This window comes from Macaca thibetana, chromosome X, assembly GCF_024542745.1.
Source record: "Macaca thibetana thibetana isolate TM-01 chromosome X, ASM2454274v1, whole genome shotgun sequence".
Taxonomy (NCBI): Eukaryota; Metazoa; Chordata; class Mammalia; order Primates; family Cercopithecidae; genus Macaca; species Macaca thibetana.
The window spans coordinates 97651931-97665368 of NC_065598.1; the positions used below are offsets into that span (position 1 = coordinate 97651931).

At 37.8% G+C, this 13438-nt stretch overlaps 2 protein-coding genes and 1 non-coding gene across 7 annotated transcripts in view; 2 read left to right on the plus strand and 1 right to left on the minus strand.

The window, feature by feature from the left end:
• Positions 1-13438, plus strand: part of TCEAL2 (transcription elongation factor A like 2) — a 647988-nt gene that overhangs the window by 516288 nt on the left and 118262 nt on the right. The window lies entirely within an intron of this gene.
• The window catches only part of ZMAT1 (zinc finger matrin-type 1), a 48035-nt gene that overhangs the window by 24250 nt on the left and 10347 nt on the right, over positions 1-13438 (minus strand). The window lies entirely within an intron of this gene.
• Positions 7023-7125, plus strand: LOC126946950 (U6 spliceosomal RNA). The gene has a single exon (XR_007722814.1). It is a non-coding gene; the product is annotated as a U6 spliceosomal RNA (small nuclear RNA).

Below are 13438 nucleotides of genomic sequence, written 5' to 3' on the forward strand. Positions count from 1 at the left end.
GGTGTCAGACCCATCCAGTGTTCAGCCATCCCCTATAGACTCAGGTTCAAGGCTTACCTCAGCACCAGGTAAGCCCCTGTGGACCAGGCTTCAGGCTGGCTCCTGTGGATACAGGCTCCAGGCCTGCCCTTGTGGACACAGGCTCCAGGCCCATTCCCCAAGACCCAATCAACAGATCCACCCCAGTGGATTCAGGCTTCAGGGCCAACCCTGAAGACCCAGATACCAGGCCCACTCATCTGCTGACCCAGTTAGCAGGCCAGGCTGCCCAAGGACTCCAGCAACAAGCGCATCAGGGATCATACCAGATGGCCTGCCTGGGAATCTCTGGATGGGCTAACTGGTAAAGGGCTTTCCCAGAAAAATTAAGTCTGAAAAAAATTGGAATAAGTCCTTGCATTTCTTTAAATGTGCAGACATTAATGTAAGACAATGAGAAACATGAAAAACCAAGAGACATAACACGACCACAAGAACACTATTTCTTAGTAGCTGACCTCTATACAAACTGTCTGACAAAGATTCAAAATAACTGTTTTCAGGAATCTCAAGAAACTTCAAAAAAAAAAAAATAGAGAAACAATTTAATGAAATCAAGAAAACAATAAATGACCAAAATTAGACATTTAACAGAGGGACTGAAATTATATTTTAAAAATATCAAATAAATTCTGGAGCTTAAAAATGCAATGAATGAAATGAAAAATGTAATAGCCTCAACCTCAGAATTGACCAGGCAAAAGAAATAATCTATGAACTCAAAGATAAGCTATTTGAAAATATACAGTAAGAGAAGAAAAAAAAGAATGAAAAGGAAAAACTAAACTAGAGCAGGAGTACTTATATTAAATAGAAACCACTGAAGATACTTATTTTTAAAGTTATGTTAGATATCTTCACCAAAGCTTAATTTTCAATACCATTACATGGACTAAAAAGGCTTACTTTTAGAAGTGCATACTCAAGATAAGAATAAATGTAATTAGAAACATGTAAAACATAACATAATTAATAGTTACAAATTTATCTCTATTACATATAGTATCACCTCTGAATTATTTTTGAGATTGTTTTAGAATATAGGATTTATCTAACTCCGACTCTAACATCAGCACTGTAAAGAAGTTAATTAAAATGCATTTCAGGACTTCCCTTTTTCAGGATTAACTACTATGTGCAAATTGAGCTTAGTGGTATAATCTTGAACTTCCCATCCATTAAAATCTTTAATAAGAATAAGTAAATATAGGAGGCAGAGCAAGATGGCACAACAGAAAGCTCTACCGATTGTCCCCCACCCCACAAGGACACCAAGTTAACAACTATCTACACAGAAAAAAACACTTTCACAAGAACCAAAAATCAGGTGAAAGCTCAAAGTACCCAATTTTAACTTCAGATCACTGATAGATGCACGTAAGAGATAGATAAAAAAAAAAAAAGGTCCTGAATAGCTGATGCCACCCCTCCCCCATCCTGCAGCTGCAGCCTGGTGCAGAGAGCATTTCTGGATGCTGGAAGGGAGAACACAGCAATTGTTAGGCAGTGAACTTGGTGCTGTCCTGTTAGAGCAGAAAGGAAAACCAGACCAAACTCAGCTGGTACCCAACCAGGGAAGGAGCACTTAAACCAGCCCTAGCCAGAGAGAAGTTGCTGATCCCAGTGGTTCAAAGTTGAGTGCCCGCAAACCTTACCTCTGAGGGCCAAAGTGCTCTCAGTCTCTAAGTAAACTTGAAAGGCAGTCTAGGCTATAAGTACTGCAACTCGTAGGCGAGTCCTAGGACTGAACTAGGCCCAGAGACAGTGGACTGGGGTGAGTGGGGGGCACGTAACATACTGAGACACCAGCTGGGGCAGCCAAGGAAGGACTGAAATCACCCCTCCCTTAATTCCAGGCTGCATGGTTTGAGGCTCCAAAAGAGACCTCTTCCTTCTGCTTGAGGAGAGGAGAGGGAAGAGAAGAGAGGACTTTGCCTTGCATCTTGGTTACCAGCTCAGTCACACAAGGATAGGGCACCAGTCAGAGCTGTGAGGACCCTGTTCCAGGCCATATCTCCCAGATGACATTTCAAGACACACCCTGAGCCAGAAGGGTATTCCCTGACTTGAAGGAAAGGACTCAATCCTTACAGTGTTCATCATCTGCTAACTGAAGAGCCCTTGGGACCTGAATAAACCAGCAGTGATACCCAGGAACTACCTTGAGGGTCTTGTTGAGCCTCTGAGACTTGCTGGCTTCAGGTGAGGCTCAGGAAATTACCAGCTGTGGTGCTATAGGGCAAAACTCCTTCTGCTTTAGAAAAGCAGAGGGAAAAGTAAAGAGGACTTTGTCTTGCCCCTTAGGTACCAATACCACCACAGTGGGATAGAGCATCAAGCAGGCTCCTGGGGTCCCTGATTCTAGAGTTGACTGTTGCACAGCATTTCTGGGACCGCCCTGGGCCAGAGGGGAGCTCACAGAGCTGAAACGAGAGTCCCAAGCCAGGCAGAATTCACCCCAAGTGCACTTAAGAGCCCCTGTGCCTTAAGGGAACACCAGTGCTAATCTGGCAGTACACCTTGCCTTGTGGCCAGGGGTGGCTGTGGCTGTGGGGTGAGGCTACTCTGCTTTTGGAAAGTGAAGGAAGGATAAGAAAGATGGAGTGTAGTGGTTTGAGTACCAGCTCAGCTGCAATACAATAGAATACCAGGTAGACTTCTAAGGTTTTTTAACTCTAGTCTCTGACTCCCAGACAACACTTCTAGACTCACCCAGAGATTAGGGGACCTCACTGCCCTGAAAGGAAGGACACAGGCCTGGCTGGCTTTGCTACCTGTGGATTGTAGAGCCCCAGGCCCTTGAGAAAACATAGGCATTAGTGAGGGAGTGGTTACAATGGGCCTTAGGCAAGACCCAGCTCTGTGCTTCAGTTGTGACCCAGCACAGTCACAGTGGTGGTGGCCACAGGGACGCTTGTGTCAATCCATCCTGATTTAAGTGGCTCAGAACAGACAGAGACTCTGTAAGTTTGGAAGAAAGTAAAGGAAGAGAAAAAGAGTCTCTGCCTGGTCATATAGAGAATTCTCCCAGATCAGGTTCAAGACCATCAGGGCAGCACCTCTACAAGTCTGCAAAACCCCACAGTGTTACAGGGTCTGGGGTGCCCCAGAAAGAAGACACAGCTTAGATCACAACACTCACATCCTTTCAAATATCTGGTCTTTCCAAGAAGGACAGCTACAAATAAGCCCAGACAGTGAAGACTACATTAAATGCCTAACTCTTTGATGCCCAGACACCGAAGAACATCTACTAGCATCAACGTCATTCTGAAAAACATGACCTCACCAAATACACTTAAAAAGGCACCAGGGACCAATCCTTGAGAATCAGAGACATGTGGACTTTCATAGAGAGAATTCAAAGTAGCTGTGTTGAGGAAACTCAAAGAAATTCAAGATAACAGAGAGAACGAATTCAGAATTGTATCAGATAAATTTAACAAAGAGATTGAAATAATTGAAAAGAATCAGGCAGAAATACTGGAGCTGAAAAATGTAACTGGCATACTGAAGAATGAATTAGAGTCCTTTAACAGCAGAATGGATAAAGCAGAAGAAAGAATTAGTGAGCTTGAAGATAGTCTACTTGAAAATACACAGAGGAGACAAAAGAAAAAAGAATAAAATACAATGACACACACCTACAGGATCTAGAAAATATATTGAAAAAGGCAAATCTATGAGTTGTTGGCCTGAAAGAGGAGGTAGAGAAAGAAATAAGGTAGAAAGTTTATTCAAAGGGATAATAATGACAACTTCTGAAACCTAGATAAAGATATCAACATCTAAGTACAAGAACATTATAGAATACCAAGCAGATTTAATTCAAAGAAGACTACCCCAAGGCATTTAATAATCAAGTACCCAAAGGTCAAGAATAAAGAAAGGATCCTAAAACCAGCAAGAGAAAAGAAACAAATAGCATACAATGGAGCTCCAATATGTCAGGCAGCAGACTTTTCAATGGAAACCTTACAGGATAGAAGAGAGTGGCATCATATATTTAAATGCTAAAGAAAAAAGAAACCCCTTTTACCCTAGAATAGTATATTCAGTGAAAATATCCCTTAAACATGAAGGAGAAGTACTTTCCAAGACAAACAAAAACTGAGGGATTTCATCAATACCAGACCTGTGCTAAAAGAAATGCTAAAGGGAGTACTTCAACCAGAAAGAAAGGGACATTAATGAGCAATAAATAATCACCTGAAGGTACAAAACTCACTAGTAAGTACACAGAAAACCACAGAATATTATAACACTGTAACAGAGGTGTATAAACTACTCTTACCCTAAGTAGAAAGACTGAAAAATGAACCAATCAAAAAGAATAACTACAACTTTTCAAGACATAGTACAGTAAGATGTAAGTAAAAACAACAAAAAGTTAAAAAGTGGAGGAATGAAGTTAGGGTGAGTTTGTATTAGTTTTCTTTTTGCTTGTTTGTTTATGTAAATAGTGTATTAAGTTGTTATCAGGTTAAAATAATGGGTTATAAGTTACAAGAAGGGATCTGCAAGCCTCATGGGAACCTCAAACCAAAAAACATACAATAGATACACTAAAAATAAAAAGCAAGAAATTAAATCATATTATCAGAGAAAATCATCTTCACTAGGGGAAGACAGAAATGAAAGAAAGAAGGAAGAGAAGACCACAAACAACCAGGAAACAAAAATCAAAAGGGAAGAACTAAGTCCTTACTTATCAATAATAATACTGAAGGTAAACGGACTAAACTTCCCAATCAAAAGACACTAACTAACTGAATGGATGAAAAAACAAGACCCACCGATCTTTTGCTTAGAGGAAACATACTTCATCTATACAGACACACAGACTGAAAATGAAAGGATAGAAAGACATTCCATGCCAATGAAACTAAAACAGAACAGGAGTCACTATACTTAGATCAGACAAAATAGATTTCAAGACCAAAACTGTAAGAAGAGACGAAGAAGGACACTATATGATGATAAAGGGGTCAGTTCAGCCAGAGGGAGGACATAACGATTTTAAATAGATATGCACCCAACACTGCAGCACCCAGATATATAAAGGAAATATTACTCAAGTGAAAGAGAGAGATAGGCCCCAATCCAATGATAGCTGGAGACTTCAACACCCCACTTTCAGCATTAGAAAGATCTATCAGACAGAAAGTCAACAAAGAAAGAGCAGATGTAATCTGCACCACAGATGAATGGATCTAACAGATATTTACAGAACATGTCATGCAACAACTGCAGAATACACATTCTTTTCCTCAGGACATAGGTATTTCTCAAGAATAGAACATATGTTAGGTCACAAAACAACTCCTGAAACATTCAAAAAAACTGAAATAATATCAAGCATCTTCTTGAACCACAATGGAATAAAACTAGAAATCAATAATAATAGGAATTTTGAAAACTATGCAAACACATGGAAATTAAACAATATGCTCCTGAATAACCAGTGGTTCAATGAAGAAATTAAGAAGGATATTGAAAAATTTCTTGAAACAAGTAACAATAGAAACACAACATGCCAAAACCTATGGAATACAGCAAAAGCAGTACTCAGAGGGAAGTTTATAGCTGTACGTCTTTACATTAAAAGACAGTTTAGAAAAACTTCAAATAATCAAATGATGCATCTTAAAGAACTAGAGAAAAAACAGCAAACCAAACCCCAAATTAGTAGAACAAAAGACCTAATAAATATCAAGCAGAAATAAATGAAATTGAAATAAAAAGTACAATACGAAAGATCAATGAAACAAAAAGTTTTTTTTTGAAAAGTTAAACAAAATTGACAAACCATTAGCCAGACTACTAAGAAAAAAAGCAAGAAGATCCAAATATATCAAATCAGAAATGAAAAAGGAGACATTACAACCGATACTGCAGAAATTCAAAGGATCATTAGTGACTACTATGAGCAACTATATGCCAGTAATTTGGAAAATCTAGAAGAAATGGTCAAATTCCTAGATAGAAACAGTTTACTGACATTGAACCAGGAAGAAATCCAAAACCGTTTAGGCAAATAACAAGTAATGAGATAGAAGCCATAATAATAATAATAATAATAATAATAATAATAATAAATCTCAGTAAAGAAAAGCCCGGGACCTAATTGCTGAATTCCAGCAAACATTTAAAGAACTAAGACCAATCGTACTAAAACTATTCTGAAAAATACAGGAGGAAGCAATACTTCCAAACTCATTCTATGATGCCAGTATTACGCTGATATGAAAATCAGACAAAGACACATCCAAAAAAGAAAACTACAGGCCAAGATCTCTGATGAATATTGATGCAAAAATCCTCAACAAAATACTAGCAAACAGAATTCAACACTATATTAGAATGATCATTCATCATGAGCTAGTAGGATGTTTTTCCTGGGATGCAAGGATGATTCAACATATACAAATCAATCAATGAGATATTAATAGATCATATTAATAGAATAAAGGATTAAAAACTATATGATCATTTCAATTGATGCTGACAAAGCATTTGATATAATTCAACATTCTTTCGTGATAAAAACCCTCACAAAACTGGGGATAGAAGGAACATACTTCAACATAATAAAAGTCATATACAACAGACCCACAGTTAGTATCACAATGAATGGGGAAAAACTGAAAGCTTTTCCTCTAAGATCTGGAACTTGACAAGGATACCCAGTGTCAAAACTGTTATTCAACATAGTACTAGAAGTCCTAGCTAGAGCAATCAGACAAAAAATATATATAAAGGGCATCCAAATGGGAAAGGAAGAAGTCAAATTATCCTTGTTTGCCAATGATGATATGATCTTATATTTGGGAAAACCTATAGACTCCACAAGAAAACTATTAGAACTGATTAACAAAATCAGTAAAGTTTCAGGAAACAAAATCAACACACAAAAAGGACTAGCATTTCTATATGCCAACAGTGAACAATCCGAAAAAGAAATTAAAAAATAATTCAAATGCTTGCTTTGGCAGCACATATACTAAAACTGGAATGATACAGAGAAGATTAGCATGGCCCCTGCACACGGATGACATGCAAATTCATGAAGCATTCCGTAGTTTTCATCTCATGCCAGTCATAATGGTGATTATTAAAAAGTCAAGAAACAATAGATGGTGGCGAGACTGTGGAGAAATAGGAACACTATTAAATTGTTGGTGGGAATGCAAGTTATTCCAACCATTGTGGAAGACAGTGTAGTGATTCCTCAAGGATCTAGAATGAGAAATACCATTTGACCCAGAAATCCCATTACTGGGTATATACCCAAAGGATTATAAATCATTCTACTATAAAGACACATGCACATGAATGTTTATCACAGCACTATTTACAATATCAAAGACATGGAACCAACCCAAATGCCCATCAATGATAGACTGGAAAAAGAAAATGTGGTACATATACACCATGGAATACTATGCAGCCATAAAAAGGAATGAGATCATGTTCTTTGCAGGGACATGGATGAAGCTGGAAGCCATCATCCTCAGCAAACTAACACATGATCAGAAAACCAAACACCGCATGTTCTCACTCATAAGTGGGAGTTGAATAATGAGAACACATGGACATAGGGAGGGGAAAAACACATACCGGGACCAGTTGGAGGGTGGGGGCAAAAGGAGGGAGAGCATTAGGGCAAATAGCTAATACATGCAGGGCTTAAAACCTAGATGATGGGTTGATAGGTCCAGCAAACCATGGGACATATATACCTATGTAACAAACCAACATGTTCTGCACTTATATTCTGGAATTTAAAGTAAAATTCAAAAAATTTAAAAAAGTAATCCAATTTACAATAGTCACACATAAAATTAAATACCTAGGCATTAACTTAAGCAAAGAAATGCAAGACCTCTATAATGAAAACAGTAAAACACTGGTGAACGATATTGAAGAGGGCACCAAAAAATAGAAAAATATTCCATGTTCATGGATTGGAAGAATCAATATTGTTAAAATCTCCATAGGACCCAAAGCAATCTACAGATTCAAAGCAATCCCTATCAAAACACCAATGACATTCTTCACAGAAATAGAAAAAAATTCTCAAAATTTATAGGGAACCACAAAAGACCCAGAATAGCCAAAGTTATCCTAACTAAAAAGAACAAAACTGGAGGAATTGTTCTTCTGTTACCTGACTTCAAATTATACTACAGAGCTAAAGTAACCAAAACAGCATGGTACTGACATAAAAGCAGACACATAGACCAATGGAACAGAATACAGAACCCAGAAACAAATCCACACACCTACAGTGACCTCATTTTTGAGAAAGGTGCCAAGAACATAATCTGGGGAAAAGACAGTTTCATCAATAAATGGTGCTGGGAAAACTGGATATCCATATGCAGAAAAATGCAGCTAGACCCCTGTCTCCTCTATATACAAAACTCAAATCAAAATGCATTAAAGACTTAAATGTAAGACCTCAAACCATAAAATTACTGCAAGAAAACATTGAGGAAAATCTCCAGGACGCTGGTCTTGGCAAAAATTTCTTGAGCAATACCCCACAAGCACAGGCAACAACATAAAAATGGACAAATGGGATCATATCAAGTTAAAAAGTTTCTGCACAGCAAAGGATATAACCAACAAAGTGAAGAGACAATTCACAGAACGGGAGAAAATATTTTCAAACCACCCATCTGACAAAAGGTTAATAGCCAGAATATATAAAGAACTCAAAGAACTCCAATGGAAAAAGTATCTAATAATCCAATCAAAACATGGGCAAATGATGTGCATGGACAGTACTCAAAACAAGACATACAAATGGCAAACATGCATATGAAAAGGTGTTCAACATAACTGATCATCAGCAAAATGTAAATCAAAGCCACAATGAAATAACATCTCACCCCTGTTAAAATGGCTTATATCTAAGACAGGCAATAGCAAATGCTGGCGAGGATGCAGAGAAAAGGGAATCCTCATACATTGTTGGTGGGAATGTAAATTAGCACAACCACTAAGGCGACCAGTTTGGAGGTTCCTCAAAAAACTAAAAATTGAGCTACCATATGATTCAGCAATCCCACCGCTGGATATTTACCCCAAAGAAAGGAAATCAGTATATCAAAGAGATATCTGCACTGCTATATTTGTTGCAGCACTGTTTACAATAACAAAGATGTGCAAGCAACAAGCAACCGAAGTGTCCACCAAAAGATGAATGGATAAAGAAAATGTGGTACATATACACAATGGAGTACTATTCAGCCATAAAATGAATGAGATTCAGTCATTTGCAACATCATGAATGGAACTGGAGATTATGTTAAGTGAAATAAACCAGGCACAGAAAGACAAACATTGCATATTCTCACTTATTTGTGGGATCTAAAAATCAAAACAACTGAATTCATGGACATAGGGATTAGAAGGATGGTTACCGGAGGCTGGGAAGGGTAGTGGGGGGGTTGGCGGTGGGGAGGTAGAGATGGTTAATGGGCACAAAATAAACAGAATGAATAAGCCTAGTATTTGATAGCACAACAAGGTGTCTACTGTCAGTAATAACCATATAGTTTTAAATAACGTAAACAGTAATTGGGTTGTTTGAAACTCAATGGATAAATGAGGGGATGGATACCCCATTCTTCATGTGCTTATTTCACACTGCATGCCTATATCAAAACATCTCATGTATTCTACAAACATATACACCTATATGTATCCATGAAAAGTAAAGGCTGGGCGTGGTGGCTCATGCCTGTAATCCCAGCACTTTGGGAAGCCAAGGTGGGTGGATCACAAGGTCAAGAGATCGAGGCCATCTTGGCCAACATGGTGAAACCCCATCTCTACTAAAATACAAAAAATAAAAAATAAAAAATAAAAAAATTAGCTGGGCGTGGTGGCACACGCCTGTAGTCCCAGCTATTTGGGAGGCTGAGGCAGGAATCGCTTGAACCCAGGAGGTGGAGGCTGCAGTGAGCTTAGATTGCACCACAGTACTCCAGCCTGGTGACAGAGCAAGACTCCATCTCAAAAAAAAAAAAAAAAAAAAAAAAAAAAAAAAAAAAAAAAAAAAGAAAAGCAAAAATTAAAGAGAGTAAGTAAATATTATTCTTTGATTACAATATAACTTATTACAGAAGAACCATTTCTTTTGAGGAAACAAAAGGAAACTATTAAAGGTTCAAGAATTCCTAAAATTTAACACTTATCTCCTAGATCAACTCTTAATTCCAGACTTCTCCACTATTAACAGTCAAAGTTTGAAACTGACATTCAAGTTCATAAATATCAATGCAGTTTTTTGTTTAAACACACTCTTTCATGACTGGCCCTCCAGATCATTTCCATGAAGCCTATGAAAATACTAGTGCTCCTATAACTTTTCCTTTAGAATGGCATTGCCTACACTTACTTCCTTTGACTCATTTCCTCAAACAAGTTCTTGGTCGGTCTCTCTCTTTTTTTTTTTTTGAGACAGAGTCTCGTTCTGTCGCCCAGGCTGGAGTGCAGTGGCGCGATCTTGGCTCACTGCAAGCTCCACCTCCTGGGTTCACGCCATTCTCCTGCCTCAGCCTCCCAAGTAGCTGGGACTACAGGCGCCCACCACCATGCCCGGCTAATTTTTTGTATTTTTAGTAGAGACAGGGTTTCACCGTGTTAGCCAGGATGGTCTCAATCTCCTGACCTCCTGATCCACCCTCCTCGGCCTCCCAAAGTGCTGGGATTACAGGTGTGAGCCACCACGCCCGCCCCTCTTTTTTTAATCGAATGGCATAATATTCCCAGGATTAAAATCTCAGTCATTTTTCTCCCCAGAAAATTATTGACTCATATCAATTCTAGCTTATAACATTTTTCAACATCTACCTTTTCCTTTTAATTCATAACACTACCTAGTTCAGGCCCTCAGTGTCTTAGATATCATATAGCTTTATTGTTATGTATTGAGCTTAGTTTCAAAGTATTACGGTAGATATTTTTGAGAGATAAGAAAGAACGAATATTTAATGAGAGCCTCTGTATGTCAAAAATGATAGATTATCCCTTTAGACCTTAAGACAAACACGCAAGGCACATTTGCCTGAATGTTCAAAAATTTTGAAGAATAGAAAATAGAAAATTAGGATTCAGTGAAATCAAAATAACCTATCACATGTCATTTGGTTTAGCTGGAACTTAACTTTGCATTATCTTGACTCTTTTCATTATGCATACATAACTGTTCCACATGTTGGAAATGACAAACTACGTGATGCAATTCCTAATTTCATGAAATTGACAATTTAGTAAGGAAGATGAGATGTGTATTGAAAGAACTATGATCCCAAGACCAACATGGTCTAAGTGTTATAAGACACAAGAAGGTAGAGTGTGCTACTGCTGAGGAATTTGGGGGGGGGGAAGGTTTCTGGAGTGGAACAGATTTTGAGCTAAACTTTAAAAGATGTGTAAAATTCAAATAAAAAGAGTGGAATAAAAGTTATTTCAGGGGAGGCAAGGGTATGAAGGACAATAATGGAAAGCTTAGAATAAGGCCAAGTCATGATGGGCATCACAAGGGCATATGGACTTAATTCTGCATTCAACAGGAGCAAAGGAGTGACTTAAAATAGGTGTATCAGGGGTCAGTTTCAGGCTTCAGGCTTGAACCAGAAGGGCAGTGGGCACAGAATGGAAGGAAAAAATAGAAAAGGTATATCAAAACTAGAGAGTACTGAAGCTTGAGTTTAGAACTTGCTATGAATACAATAATCCTTTAGACCTATTACTTTTTTTTTTTTTTTTTTTGAGACAAGGTCTTACTCTTTACTTGGGCTGGAGTGTAGTGGCGCAATCATGGCTCATTGCAGCCTCCACCTCCTGGGTTAAGCGTTTCTCCCACCTCAGCCTCCCAAGTAGCTGGACTACAGGCACACACCACCATGCTCAGCTAATTTTTGTCTTTTTTGTAGAGACGGGGTTTCAATATGTTGCCTAGGCTGGTCTCAAATTCCTGGGCTGAAGTGATCTGCTCGCCTCTGCCTCTGCCTCCCAATGTACTGGGACTACAGGTGTGAGCCCCTGTGCCCGGCCTAGATCTATTACATTTAAGCTTAGTAATGTTGTTCCTGATGCAAGAGATGGAGTTTTGACTTTACATCCAATAAATTTGTCCACAATTGTCAGTAACAAATTCCCTTTGTGGGTGTAATAAAATGTGTTGATGCTCTGATTTCAGTAATTGAAAATTAAAATACATGAAAATATGAAATTATAAAAGATACTGGAGTGATGATTGGCATTTACAATGTACTTTAAAGGTAGACTGTAAGTTCCACAAGGAGAAAATAAAGGAAAAACAAAAGAAAAATTAAAATGTACTTAAAAGGATTTATCCAATTTTTTTCTAAGTCGCATGCTTTCCTCATTCAGTCAAACAGTTTATATCTACTTAAATATTCAGGAACAAATCCTAATGTAAAAATAATTATTAATCAGGGTTTTCTATCACATTCACACACATAGCTTTTCAAAATCATACATACTGAATTAAAATAAAAGTATCTGTGGGTGGTTCAATTCATCCATAAATGATTTTTATGATCAGTTGCCCTACAGGACAGGCTTAGAATCTTACACATAATAGCTGTCCAATATCTATTTGGTGACTAAGTTGATTGATATAAAAGTCTTGTCATCTAGAATGGTACTTATCAAGCTAAATTACGCTTTAGTCTAACTTGAAGAGATTTTTGGGAAAAAAAAGATATATAAACGTGCATCTTTTTTGCACTACTTCAAATCTACTTAATTCTCCGAAGTTGAGGCTAAATAATCTCTGCTTTTAGCCTATATTCAGACGTAATCTCTTAGCCAAACTAGTCATTTTGTTCAACCTTCTACCATGGTTGTTTTCAAGCCTAGTTACACACCAGAATCACCAATTAAAACATAACAGTGCCCAGGATCCACTCCAGACTAATGAATCAGAATCTCTGAGAGTGGTTCCCAGTCATATTTTACTATTTGTTTTGTTTCTTAAAGCTTCCCAGGTGATACAACAAGGGTAAGTGTAAACCTTCTTCTAAAATGACAATCCTTCAATATTTTAAGACACCTTTATTTATTTAGGACATATTTATTCTTCCTTCTCGCTCCACCTTATTTTTGAATTAATCCTAGTATGTCATAATTTCTAATCCTTTTATTAGTTTGCTTAAATCCCTGCCACTCACAAGGTATAACCTAAACACAATCACTTTAATACTGTAATAACAACAAATAAGTACATTGGGACCACCTTTTTCACCCTGCTGTTAACTAGCTGTGTGACTAAGAACATATCACAGCCTTTCAGATTTCTGTTTCTACCTGACTTTATATGGGTTGATAGAGATCAATGACAAAATATATTTTAGAT